Source organism: Lissotriton vulgaris, chromosome 4_1 (genome assembly GCF_964263255.1).
Source record: "Lissotriton vulgaris chromosome 4_1, aLisVul1.2, whole genome shotgun sequence".
NCBI lineage: Eukaryota > Metazoa > Chordata > Amphibia > Caudata > Salamandridae > Lissotriton > Lissotriton vulgaris.
The window spans coordinates 1,371,256,339-1,371,269,254 of record NC_141691.1 but is presented as its reverse complement, the minus strand read 5'-3'; positions in this window follow the sequence as shown (position 1 = coordinate 1,371,269,254).

Sequence of the window (12,916 nt, the reverse complement as noted above, 5' to 3'; positions counted from 1 at the left end):
ACTCAACAACCACCAGAAGACCAAATAAGCTTGTGGTCCGTGAAATTCATTGACAGACAATGGGGTTAGCCATTAATGAAAGTTTTATGTACAGAACACAGTGATTTAAAGCAATCCACTTCTTTATGAAAGGGCAGCAATGCAGTGATCTGATCTTCCCAAAAACATTAAGTTTATGAAAGCCAGAAATAGTCCTAGCCACTACATTCTGAATGCTTTGAAGTGTGGCATTTTTTTCACTCTGGAACATGGAAACGTACTATTACAATAATCAAAGTATTTGTGAAAAAAGACATATATGGTAGAAACCTTGGGAACCGCCAGGAAAGGCCCACCCGAGAGTGCAAAGGAAGAAACAAGCTATTTTTGACAGAGCTGAGCTATGCTTGGCTAGAGAAAGTCAATCAATCAATCAATCAATCAATCAATCATCGCATTTATATAGCGCACTACATACCCAGAGGGTCTCAAGGCGCTGGGGGGGGGGGAGGGATCTGCTACTGCTCGAACAACCAGGTCTTGAGTTGCTTCCTGAAGGCGAGGTGGTCCTGGGTCAGGCGGAGGTGGGTGGGGAGGGAGTTCCATGTCTTGGCGGCGAGGTAGGAGAAGGACCGTCCCCCTGTGGTGGCTCTACGGATGCGGGGGATGGCGGCGAGGGCGAGGCTGGTCGATCGAAGCTGGCGTTTGGGAGCGTAGAAGTTGAGGCGGCTGTTGAGGTATCCTGGGCCTTGGCTGTGTAGGGCTTTGTGTGCATGGGTGAGGAGACGGAAGGTGATTCCCTTGTTGACCGGGAGCCAGTGCAGATCTCTCAGGTGTCCGGAGATGTGGCTGCGACGGGGGATGTCTAGGATGAGTCGTGCAGAGGCGTTCTGGATCCGCTGGAGTCTCTTCTGGAGTTTGGCGGTGGTTCCGGCGTAGAGGGTGTTGCCGTAGTCCAGACGGCTGGTGACGAGGGCCTGGGTGACCGTCTTCCTGGTCTCGGTGGGGATCCACCGGAAGATCTTACGTAGCATGCGCAGGATGTTGAAGCACAACGAGGAGATGGCGTTGACTTGTCTGGTCATGGAGAGGGAGGAGTCCAGGATGAAGCCCAGGTTGCGTGCGTGGTCTGTTGGTTTGGGTGCGCTGCCTAGGGCGGGGGGCCACCAGGAGTCGTCCCAGGCGGAGGGCGATGATCCCAGGATGAGGACTTCCGTCTTATCTGAGTTCAGTTTCAGGCGGCTGTTCTTCATCCATTCGGCTACCTCTTTCATCCCTTCGTGAAGGTTGGCTCTGGCGGTGGCGGGGTCGTTGGTAAGGGAGAGGATCAGCTGGGTGTCGTCGGCGTAGGAGATGATGTTGAGGTTGTGCTGGCGTGCGATGTCTGCGAGGGGGCTCATGTAGATGTTGAAGAGGGTTGGACTGAGCGAGGAGCCTTGAGGGACGCCGCAGATGACTTCAGTGGCTTCTGATCTGAACGGAGGGAGGCGGACTCTCTGTGTCCTTCCGGCGAGGAAGGAGATGATCCACTCCAGTGCCTTCTCCTGGACTCCGACGTTGCTGAGGCGTTGTACTAGGGTACGATGGCAGACAGTGTCGAAGGCCGCGGAGAGGTCGAGGAGGATGAGGGCCGCTGTTTCTCCGTTGTCGAGCAGCGCTCGGATGTCATCGGTGACTGCGATCAGGGCGGTCTCGGTGCTGTGGTTGGCCCGGAAGCCAGACTGCGAGGGGTCGAGGGATCCGTTCATCTCGAGGAAGGCGGCCAGCTGCTTGTTGACGGTCTTCTCGATGACTTTTGCAGGAAACGGGAGTAGCGAGATGGGGCGGTAGTTTTTGAGGTCGGTGGGGTCAGCCGATGGCTTCTTGAGTAGAGCGCTGAGTTCGGCGTGTTTCCAGCTCTCCGGGAAGGTAGCAGTGTCGAAGGAGGTGTTGATGATGTCCCGCAGGTGGGGTGCGATGACAGCGTCGGCCTTGTTGAAGACGTGGTGAGGGCAGGGGTCGGTCGGAGATCCGGAGTGGATGGAGTTCATCGTGCGGACGGTGTCTTCGGTGCTGATCGGAGTCCAGGCGCGGAGGGTGGTGGTGGGGGGCGTTGGTTCGGTCGTGGTGATCGTAGGTTGAGTGCTGAAGCTGTTGTGTATGTCCGCGATCTTGTTGTGGAAGTAGGAGGCGAGGGAGTTGCAGAGGTCTTGCGAAGGGGTGATGTCGTTGTTTCCGGCGTTGGGGTTGGAGAGCTCTTTAACGATGTTGAAGAGTTCCTTCCTGTTGTGGGCGTTGTTATCCAGTCGTTCCTTGAATGCAGTTTTCTTGGTGGCGCGGATGAGTTGGTGGTGTATTCGGGTGGCGAGCTTGAGGGCAGTCATGTTGTCCGGTGTTGGGTCTCTGCGCCAGGTTCTTTCGAGGGCTCGGCAGTTCTTCTTGGAGCTCTTGAGTTCTTCGGTGAACCATGGGGCTTTCTTGCTGCCGGGTCTGCTGGGCGGGGTCCTCAGGGGGGCGAGCTCGTCTGCGCAGTCGCTGATCCACTTCGTGAGGTTGGTGGCCGCCTGGCTAGGGTTCGTTGTGGTGGTGGGAGGATTCATGCTCAGGGAGGACGCGAGCTGGTCGGCTGTGATCTTGTTCCAGTTCCTGCGTGCAGCCTGTTGCTGGTGGTGGTGGATCGTGTCCTTGAGAAGCTGAAGTGGATGCAGCTGTGGTCCGTCCAGTGGAGTCCGGTGGCGTGGCTGAAGGCGATGTCCTTGCTGGATGAGAAGACGGGGTCGAGAGTGTGTCCGGCGTAGTGGGTGGGGGTGGTCACCAGTTGCTTGAGACCCAGGTTGGCGAGGTTGTCCAGCAGAGTGGTGGTGGTGTTGCGGTCGTTGTTGTTCTCCAGGTGGAAGTTGAGGTCCCCTAGGAGGATGTAGTCAGCGGAGCAGAGGGCGTGTGGGCTGATGAAGTCGGCGATGTCTTCGCTGAATTGTGTGCGTTGTCCAGGGGGTCTGTAGATGAGGGTGCCTCTGAGGGTGGTCTTGGGGTTGATGTGGACTTGGAAGTGCAGGTGCTCGGCGGTTGCGAGGGTGTCATCGGTGTTGGTCGTGATGCGGATGGTGTTCCTGTGGACGATGGCGATGCCTCCTCCGGTGTGGTTGATGCGGTCCCTTCGGATGATCTTGTAGCCGTCTGGGATGGCGATGGCGATGTCAGGCGCTGAGGAGGCGTTCATCAATGTTTCCGTGAAGAAGGCGACATCTGGGGCTGTGGTGTCGAGCAGGTTCCAGATCTCGATGGCGTGCCTGTGGACGGAGCGGGTGTTGAGCAGGATGCATTTCAGGTGGCTGCTGCTGTTGTTCGTCTTGGTTGGTGTAGGTGTGGTGCAGGTCCGGAGGCAGGAGAATTTGCAGGAGTTGCAGCAGAAGGGTCCGTGGGTGCGTCTCGGGGTGGCTCAGTAGCAGCCCGGGACTCTGCCGGCGTTGAGTGCGTTGAGGGTGGCGGCGTCGTACGTCCGGCGAGTGGGCTGGGGTCTGCGGGGGCCAGGGGTCCTGGCGCTGGGCGCGGTCCAGGCGCGGACGGGCGTAGACGGGCTTACCTTTGGCGCACCTTCGGCGCTCAAACGGTGCTCCCGCTGCGCGCGTCCGCTGTGCGCGTCCGCTGCGCGGTCGCTGAGGGTGCGACATAAGAGGGGAGCCAGGAGGGCGGGTCAGCTGGGAGGCAGGGTCGCGTCCACCAATGGACTGGTGAGGGGGCGGGCCGCAGGCAGGAAGCGGCGGGAAACCAGGATCGGGTAGAGTGGGCGGTCCTGCGGCGGCTGGGGCGCCGCTCTCGGCATCGGAGAAGACAAGGCACTGCGAGGGTCCCTGGAGCAGGAGCGCGGAGGAGCGAGGGGGCAACCAGGCCAGAGGCGCTGTGGTTGCTAGCCAGGTGCGTGCGGGGTCCCCTTAAGAGGGGGGCCGGGAGGGCGGGTCAGCTGGGAGGCGGGGTCGCGTCCACCAATGGACTGGCGAGGGAGCGGGCCGCAGGCAGGAAGCGGCAGGAAACCAGGATCGGGTAGAGCGGGCGGTCCTGCGGTGGCTGGGGCGCCGCTCTCGGCGTCGGAGAAGACAAGGCACTGCGAGGGTCCCTGGAGCAGGAGCGCGGAGGAGCGAGGGGGCAACCAGGCCAGAGGCGCTGGTATGGTATGGTGTACATAAGGATGCCATGATCCCTCAACACTAGAAATGGCTTGGGCAAGCACCGATAAAGGACAGCTCTAAGAGACTGCCCCAGGCAAAAGCCAAATTACAAGTAAGCATGATTTCTGATTTGGGTAGTTAAACGTAAGATAGTTAGAAGACATCCTTTGCCAAACCTTTTCCAGATTTTGAGGAAGTAAGTTCTTAGCATGTTCTTGGACTTTTTGAAAGTGCAGAAAAAGTTGTGTTTCGTCAGCTTACATAAAGAAGGACATTGAAATCTCATGCAGTAGGTAAATCAAAGGATGCAGTTGAACAAAGAAGGGGAAAGGGGGGAACTTGGGAAATAGCCTAGGCAACATTTCAGAGTGTATGAACCTAGATGAACTACCAAGTCCATTTCAGGTAAAATAGGAACTAAAACAATTCAGGCTCCAGCCTCTAATGACATGTTCTGCAAGGCTGTGTTGGAGGGTGTGTGGTCGTCGGTGTCAGAGGCCATACAGAGATTTGATAAAAACATGGCCCAACAACGCTTTTCTCTGCCATCATTCCTAATTTTTCCAATTCCGAAACCAGCCTCATTTATTATATTTAGGCACACAGCAGTGCAGCAATTCTACCTGCGGTGCTGCCATATGTCAAAATAAAAGGGCAGGAATGTGCCATATCTACAAGATATGTTGCACTCCTGTCCATCTCCCCTGCGACGGTGCACAAACAGCAGCTGGGCGCCAACGCAGACACCCTTGCGCCATGGTGCAAGGGTGCCTGCGCTACAGGGACGATTGTTGTTGTGCAGGAAAGGACACCTTCCTACACAAAAACAATAACTAATGCCATTTTCCTCCTTCTATATGTATGCAGTACACATAGAAAGAGCAAATAACGAGGAGGAATAAAAGTATTTCTCCACATTGCACCACTCCTACGCCTCTAGGAATAGAATTCTGATGCAATCCCAGTTTTTACGACACTTTGTAAATCTGTGAATGTGTCAGGTTCTATGGGTGTTGCGTGGGAACACTCACAGCAACACCAATGGAATGCCCCTTTCACACACAGTAATGTGTGAAAGTGGCCCATTTTTAAAAGGCCATGAACAAATTATGCAGAGTGACGTTACAGGGCCTTGTAAATATGAGCAGGAACACTGCACTGGTGGTGCAATGGGCTTATAAATGAGGACCCCACATTCTTAGTGGTAAGGCCAGGCTGAAATCCAGTCTGTCTATGATCTAGTTGTGAAGTATTTTCTGCAATTCGCTAAGGTTGGAGAGTTACAACTCACTCATTTAGCTTACTGATGAAGGTTGAGCAGAGAAATTGGCGAGAAAATGGATGGCGTTATGGGTTTGTCAGAAACTTCAAAGCCCATGGGCAAGAAAGACTTTAGATTTTTTTTTGACCATTTGACTAATGATGGCCGCTGGTAATTTGTAGGTATTCCTGTGCCCAACATCTTTAGGTGAGCTGGAAGGCTTACTTATGAGATAAATGTCTTTAATTTCAAACAGGTTTAGATCACTAAAGAAAGTAAAGATGGGGCAAATCAATGTGTTGGTAATCCTGCTATCATCACTAAAAAGGGGATATTATTGGTGTATCTTCCCTTAAAAGCATGACTTTTCCATGGAGAGAGAGAGATAGAATCAACTAATTCTCGAAGGAATAACTTCCTTTCCCATGACCTCGGAGAATGTGAGATGAAGGAACTGTTTCATACAGCTCCTTTGCAGTGTTAGTTTCTGAATCAACATGGAGCGTCAGGGCCACCACACACGCTTTGTGCATTATAGTGGGAATGGGCAGCACGTTCCAGCTCTATCTCGAATTCCCTTACCATGCCCACCCTGACACCAAGGTGAGCTGTACTGATTCCGCCTTTATCCTAGTCAGTATTCGCCTATATAATGTGCAAGCAGATTGAATAAAGACAATGCATACTTCAGAGAGTGGGTGAATCATAATTCATTCACATATATTTTTCCTGGTTTTTTATTTGATAAACACAAAGAAGAAATAAAGCACATATGTTTTAGTCCATCACCGGGATCTATTTGAAAAAGCTTGTCTCCAAGATTCATACTTTCAAATTGTTGTGTGTGCATCTTTAAGAGATGTTTACTGAAAGACAATTCACCGGGCAAAACTAACACGGGTCAGGATCCCCAGTATATTGGCTGACCTGATAGGTTTCTTTCACATTTGATTCTACTAGGGTTTGATGATCTTTCAACTGTACATTAATGTACAAGAAACTGATTTTGAGGTTTCATGATCCTATTTCACACGTTGCATGTCAAGGCAATCATAGCTCTCATTATTTCAGAAACTTGTTATTTCATGTAAACTAAAATTGCATACCTTGGTATTACTTCATTCTGCTGCCGGATTGCTGAACTCAGATTTCCTTCTGTCCAAGAATCTTATCGCCTGATCTGTCTTCAGTGTTTCTCCATTAGTGATTTCTTCAAGGAAGAGCTTCCCCTTTGCTCTAAAAGAAAGTTCTTAGAAAACAGTCAATTTTACATGTTATGCAGATTAAAGGTAGCCAGCCATATGATACGCAACACAATATTCTGTGTGGGTCATTTGCAGCACAAACTATTAACCCCTCCCATGCTCGTGACTGAATTGTTCCGTCACGAGCCTCGGGTGGGCTGTGCTGATGACGGAACGGTTCCGTCACGGCCTGCTCGCCGCGCCTGTGCTGCACGAATTCCGTGCCTGCACTGATGTTCTAAAGAGCGGGCGGGGCTGTGACGGAACCGTTCCGTCACAAGCACAGCTCACCCGCGGGCCGTGACGGAGCGGTTCTGTCACGAGCACGGGAGCGCCGCGCGGCCCCGCCTCTCCCTTAGTGCTGCGGCGGAATAGCCGCCGCAGCGAAGGGGTTAAAATATATTCGAACGAGGTTAAACAGCTGGCAGGCACACAGTTAATTCGTTAATAAGTGGGCTGTTGGTACTTAAGGTTCAATGCAATCCGAACAATCAAGAAATATGGAACTGACACAAGGCGTGATCCGAATATCAGGTTCCCACAGCCACTGAGAACTGCACACTTCTAGGCCGAGATTGAGGGCTGTATGAACGATTGTGGCTTCTCCGAAGAGCTGCATCTGCTCTAAAGACTTGTTCAGTATTTGTGAATAAGGCATGCGGGCATCCCCACGCACAGGTCAGGCGTCCAGGCTTCCTTGACTTTCTCAAGCAAACTCTATGTACACCCCCTCCTGCATACTACAATGAATTGCTCTCAAGGAGCTCTACACCCAAAGGACGACCAGAGGCCTATGCAGCCGCCACTGGCATAGAAAAGGGCTCCTATGCTAATATTCAGCCCTCCCAATCTGCGGATTCCCTGCTCAATCGTGACTAGTGGGTAGCTGATATGTCGGACTCTCCATGGTAGCAATTATATATTGGATCCATCAAACAAACGTTTGGCCCCCAGCACACAGGAAGTGTAGTTCACCAAGACCTTTACTTATAAAACTACGCTTTCAACATTTTTGGTAACCTTGTTTTCCTGGAATTAAATGTATTTCATTAATGAAAATCACACTCTAGCTAGATAGAAATAGTAGGCTTCCTACTCTAACTTGTTTTAGGTCTCGTTTACCCAGCGCACATGCGCTGCTTAGGAAAAAGGCATCTTGTAATCGATTCGCCTTTTCAACCAAAAACGTGCATGCATTGCATTGCTTTGAATGCAACGCGTGCACGTTTGGCGATTCACTTGCAGGAGCGAGCTTTGAAACCATGTATTTGTAATTAATATATGGTTCCTGCACACTCCCGCAAAGGAAACAGGTGCAGACCCCCTCCTCTCTCCCCTCCCCCTGCTGCCTCTCATCAAACCTTTTTTTTTTTTAACTTTGACATGCTTGTTTTAGGCATCATTTGTGGAGCAATTTGGCGCCCACTGAGGAACAGCTTGCTGTGCTATGAACACTGGCATCCAGCAACCTCACTCACTGGTTGTGTGTCTCACATCTTGGAGCGCCGCCTGCTGTAAAGGAATGAGTCTCACACCCTGGAGCACAGACTCTCTCAATGAATTTAAGTCTCAATGTGAAATTAAGTCTTTGTAAAGCGCTCTAACGCTTTCAGGTAATGTTCGCTCTATACAAAATTGCATTGAATAAATAAATAAATACTGACTGGTTGTGTGTCTCACATCTCGGTGCACAGTCTGCTGTCAAGGAATGAGGGTCTTACACCCTCGAGAAGTCTTGCGCTATTAATTTAAATTTCGGAGCTGTAGAGTATTGTCTCACTGAATAAATGAATGAGAGTCTCCTGCTGTTGAGCACAGTCTCACTCATTGAACTTGAGCCTCACACCGCCGAGCATAATCTCACGCAATGAATGTGAATCTCAAAGCACTGAGCTCCATCTCACTCAAAGAGTGAAAGTCTCACTTCATGGACGACAGTCTGCCCCACTGGCTGTCCGGGTCACGCCATGGATGGCATGAGTCTCACTTCTTGGTGGGGTGCACTGTCTTGTCAGATGCGTTCTTGTGTGAGACTGTGGGGCGCGCACACACCGTGGGACAATGTCACTCACTGGTCATGAGCAGAGCTCTCTACCAGCCTCGATGCCACGTGATTCTTGTCCATTCATAGCCTTTCATCTGACAGGACTGTCCGGACACTCACGGTGGCGCGCGGTCAGCGTGGAATCCATAGAGCAGTAATTAGAAGGACTTTCGCTCCTTTTGTGAAACTCTTGCAGCCCTTTCTCGACTTCCTTCTTTTCCCTTCTGCGTCCTCCCGCCCTCGTGATCCTTACTCCCCCCATCGCCCCTCAGTGGCTCCCGGAGTCCAGATCCCACCTTACTGTCCTACCGGTGGCTTGCCGAGGGGACTCGACAGACACCACCCCACTTTCATGGAAAACAGAGAGAGGCATCAATGAGCGAGAGGCGAAAGAGTGCGAGCCGCTTGGGCCTTAAACTCAGGCTTCTTAAATTGATCGCATTTTGCATGGAATAGTAGGTTTTTGCGCTATTCCATCTTCGTTTGGGCTCCTAGGCTTGAAGAATTAGCTTTTTGACACCATGTGATGTAATGGCCTTCTCGCTGCCCTCATATGACTTTGTGGTGGGTAGAGTGGCATTCAAGGAATGTATGCCCAGACACAAGCTCTGCCTGCCAACTTTCCCTAGCGCTGTGTGGTGTAATTCAGTAATCCTAGCACTAGAGAAAGAGCTTAGTTTACCAATGGAGCCTCTAAAGTGGACCTATACCTTTCCACCATGCCACCACAGTTATTTCCCCACAAGTAACACCTGAGTATTTCGTGAACTTTGGAAATTCTTTACCATTAATTGGAGGTCTATAATCTGTTTCCCTGTAAGACACGGGGGCTCAAGTTTGTTTATGCCTTGTTTTGGGTAAGTTAGGGCTACCCTAGGCTGCTGGGGCTCTCAGCTTGGTAATGCTACCTCAGCAATAAACGACACCTCACCCAGCAGTGGGAGCCGGCAGTACTCTTGAATGAAGACTCGTAGGTATTGTCCAAAGCTCAGAGGCCCTCAGATGTCAGGGGTTCAGTGTCCGCAGATCTGCTATTTGGAGATGGCTTGCATCTGCATTGGCAGGTGGGACACAGTCTCACCACCATGTCCTCCATCTTGAACCAGACCTTCTATATGAGGCATTTTTCGATGAAACACAAAACAAAGGATGTCCTCTTTTAAGTTATGCATGCACATTATTGTTGCTGTGAATCAATGGTTTTAAAGACAACAATCATTAAAACTGCACACCAGTGTCGCAGCGTGAACCCATACGCTGACAGATCTGCGATTGGGAAAATGCACCTACTTTTGTTGAAGGGCGCAGGCCCCAGGACATCACAGCCAATAAACAACACATACACTACCAGCCAAATCCAGGAGAAGCTTCCCCAACACTCCAGACTGATCTTGCTTTCACAAAGTCGCAGTTAATATGTTTCCTCCATCCTACTACGTGATTTGTGAGCCCTAGCATGCCCCATGCTCTGAACATTAAGACGGCTGAAGTAGCACAAATGAACTGGTCAGGGACATTAGATAGGCTTCAGCTATATGTCACATCCTTGTAGTCTGATGGAGGGACAGCAGCGCCAGGAGGAGTAGGATCATGGATATAGACTTTTCCCCAAAAGGCAGAAACGGAGACAACCACGAGGCCTTTTCCTGCCTCAAAGCATCTTCACCTTTAACCACAAGTGCTGAGTCATGCTCACTATTGTGCTGGACAGCAGTAAGTTTAAGCAGAGAAGCACCATGCAGGGCATATGGGGGACCGGACATTCCTCCATCCCCTGGACTGGCCGCATAGATAGTGTAGTGTCTCGACTGCTATAAAGCTCCTGTTTCAGAGGTTTATTGTATATCCAACCAATGTAGATATGAGCGCTCATGATCAGAGTTTTTTTTCTACAATCAATTCTGCTTGTCGCCTGAGAATTGCTTACAATGGGCCCTCAATGTTTTCACTAAGGTAGTACAATTTGTATTTACTTTTGCAATTTTCTATAGCACAACTTTATCCCAAGTGCAATAAAGCGATTCACAAGACATCAGGAAAGAGAATACAGGTAACAGTCATCATAGAAACAACAGTTCAGCTACAACGAAAACACACAGAAAAAGCAGTTAGTGAAGGCAACATTGTATTTTCTGGTATGGATTAAATCACATAACAAAATGGTCTGTAAATAACATCTGCCAGTGGCTGGAATTATTCAGGGGTAGCTAGAACAGAAATAAATTTGAAACATGACCTGTTCTATCATAGAACGGAACTTTTAAGGACAAATTAATGGCATCGTTGTCACGCTCAGGAGCCACAGGCTGCACTGCTCCTAGCCACAGCATGGCTGTTCACCGGGGGCATGTGAAGTAATAGTAGATGTTGTTGCACCCAAGACAATGTGCTGCATGGCTAAATACTTATAAGGTCCCAAAGGCGAGACCTATTGGCTATGCCAATGCTTGTTTGTGTTTGCTGCCAATGTTCTGTATCACATGGACAAACACTTATTTTCATGTCTCAGTAAAATAATGTTGAATATATTTTTGAAGGCAAGATTATGACCTTCACGAGAATATTAAAATGATGTTTCGGCACAATTGCACATGTTCAAGCTTTTCACCTAGCTGTCTTAGAGGAATCACACATAATGTAGCAATATTTGTTGCAGTACAGATAGTGCCCCTGAAAAGCTCCATGTCGTAGAATTATGAGAGACTGTTTCATTCTGCCTAATTCTGATTGGTCAATTTAGTGGGAATTGAGTACAACTGTATTGAATGTATGAAATCCTTTTCTCAGATCCCTATTAATGTACGCTTTTGTGGTTGTGAGATATGCCTTTTGCCACTGACCTTTACTGACTTCTGTGATTGGTCAGTACCTTAATTGATTTGACAACAGTTCTCAATTTCTGAATAACTTACAATCTGAAAATAAACCTTTAAGGTTTCTACTTTTCCTGTTTGTCATTCTTGTAGGATTTGTCATTTAGAATGCTTTACAGAGAAAGAGGTTCAGCAAGGAGCACCAACATCTCATAAGGGATTAACACTGCTCCCAGCCCATCAGTCGCTCAACAGAACAAGGTGGAGCATGACATCTGTTTCACGGTTTACCAGGGATTGGTGGGGGGTGGGAGTATAGTGCCTATTCTTGCTTGAAAGTTAAACACTGCCTACACCATCTGTTTTTATCAAAGGTTGATTTAGTGCGAGGATGGCCAAGCCACAGAACAAAGCACTCAGGATCAAATTCATATTAGCTCTGTGAGGTGTAAGCAGGGGGATCTCCAGTACCTATTCCAAACGTTCTAAAACTGTAAAAATCAGTATCCTGGCAACCTACATAGGCTCAAAATATGCCAGTGTGCACATGCACAGCTATGCATAGCCTGGCAGAGCAAAAGCCTTACCCATTTTACTAACAGGGCTTACAGGGTATTTAGCATATTTTCAGAGGGTTTCAAAACGGGTGGGTGGAGTCAGGGTCTGCACGCCTCACCATCTTTGACTCCTGGCTCTCCATCAATTGTGAAATGCAGGTTGATTTGGAACAGTGGAGGGTTATGTTTCTCTCTCCTCTGCTTCAAGAGACATGCCCTACAAATAGTAGGAGGCCATCAATAAGTGGCTTTTGCATAGCCCCTAAGCTTTATTGTAATGCAGTGTTATTGACATACTAAATGCACACACTAATCAGTAACTCACCACTGGAGAGTCGCATTTGTGTGAACCCTTCGATTGGCTCTTCTTGCAGGCTTGGGAGCAATGAAGTGTCTCAAATTCTCATTGCATTGTACTGTACACCTTCTCATTGCTTGTGTTTCCAGCTCATAGAATGGGCACAAATCTAAAAGTGGGGTGTGAGATAAAAAGGCAGAGTAGTTGAGCATATTTCTAAAGGGGAAGCAGTGACTGCTGGTGTGTGAGTTAGAGGTGACTGTTACAACAGCATTGTGGTGCCAGCATCTGATCTGGACCTTTCCCTCTCAAGCCTCTACTCCCCTAAGAACTCCCAGGCTAGGATTGTGCATTCCTATTTTGCCGAGATTAAACTCTAAATCCTATTATGAATTTTAAAAGATAGACACCCAAATGTCTATCATTTGTCTATTCACCTGAAGCCGCCATGAACGAAAATGGCTGGGTGAGACAATTTTATACATTCATTGTCCATACATTTTTCTTTTCTCTGCCTCCCCTAAATCCTAGGTATATCTATGGGATGAGTTGGTGAGGTGATCATAGCCCTGTGT